Source organism: Dermacentor albipictus, chromosome 4 (assembly GCF_038994185.2).
Source record: "Dermacentor albipictus isolate Rhodes 1998 colony chromosome 4, USDA_Dalb.pri_finalv2, whole genome shotgun sequence".
Lineage (NCBI taxonomy): Eukaryota > Metazoa > Arthropoda > Arachnida > Ixodida > Ixodidae > Dermacentor > Dermacentor albipictus.
The window spans coordinates 124535639-124537090 of record NC_091824.1 but is presented as its reverse complement, the minus strand read 5'-3'; the positions used below and the strand labels follow the sequence as shown (position 1 = coordinate 124537090).

The 1452-nt window shown below is 45.9% G+C and overlaps 1 pseudogene; it reads left to right on the top strand.

Annotated features, from left to right (window-relative positions):
• The first annotated feature begins 993 nt into the window (after positions 1 to 993).
• Positions 994 to 1174, top strand: LOC135899617 (U2 spliceosomal RNA; annotated as a pseudogene).
• The last annotated feature ends 278 nt before the right edge of the window (positions 1175 to 1452 follow it).

The following is a 1452-nucleotide window of genomic DNA, read 5'->3' as shown; positions in this document are numbered from 1 at the left end:
TTGATGAGTAAGGGATCATCAGGTGCTTATCTAGGCTAGTTATTATAAGTATTGGGAAGATAAGTAATAGCTCTGCAAGCATACCCCCCAAACCCTTACCTCTGAAACTCTTCACTGCTTCTGTAATTTGTCCATATCCCTCCGCAGTCACTTTTCGGCGTTAGTTGAGTTTGAGGAAGACTTCGCGTATTTTGTTCCTTGGGGCAGGAACATAACAGGGCGAGAAAGAGCGGGGCAATAAAGAAATGCCATTGAAGCACGTAACATGGGACACTATTTAAATGTATTTGCGTAAATGCTTGCACGTCGTTGATAAGATTGCTCTAATTTTGCGCTATCTCTAATCGCTGTTTAACTACACATTGAACTATAACGGCCTACGTTTTATCCTTCCAAATTTGTAACGAAACCAACACACGTTTGCAAATAAGTACCTGTTAGCTAAAATACCTTTTTCACAAATGCGAGAATTATCAGAAGTGTGGTTTGAAGTGCAACGCTCACAATCTGCGGCCCGTATTGACACAAAAGAAAATCTTGCACTAGAACAGCTGTCGGCCAATCGTGGTGGGGTTCATATTAGCGAATACGACCAGCCAGTGTCAAACACCTTTTACGAATTAAAAGTTATTGCGCATTCAGTCCTTCGTACTGGTAGAAATGCGCTAGTAGGAGGTGCCGGTGCAGTTCTAGGTGAGCGATAACGCATGAAAACAACACACACGCTGCAGTTACGTGGTGAGTTTTGGTTGAACAGAGGAACAAAAATCATGAGCCGTCCCACTCTGTGAAAGTGGATGACCACCGAAGCTGTTTAGCATATGACACAGAGGTGATACAAGATTCTGAACATAGGTACGTACTCACTCAGCGTGATTTTTATATACATTCTCGTGGACGACGGTACCGCCACCACGGGAGAGCAGAAGGAAAGGAAAGGAGATACGCAAGCGCATGGAACGCCGACAATGAGAGGGCGTTGCGAACGTAGACATGGCCGACGCGAGTCAAAGTGTACTATCTGTTCTCATCAGCTTAATATCTGATACGGGTTGTATTTGGACCCAAGATATCAAACTGATTTTTTGCAAGTTAGCGGAGTGCTTGAACCCTGCCTCGCCACCACCGTGGGTTGGCCAGGTATTGCACGATGTTCGGGATCGGCCCACAGTTTTTAGTCTACGGACATCGATCCGCTGGAAACTAGCCATATACAGCTTCGCTGTACTAAGCAGCGGACATCGTTTCTTCTGAAGCGACTCTATCTTCGCGCACCCTCCTAGTCATTGTGAACGTGACTGTTGCTGACTGTTGCTGCTGTTGCTGCTGTTGCCGAACAAAGCACATGCGCAAGGGCACGCGCGCACAAAAGCACTTGCGTGCGCACCAGTTTCTATTTGACCACAGATGCTGGAATGAAACAGGTAAATCATAGTCAAACTTGCCACTGTC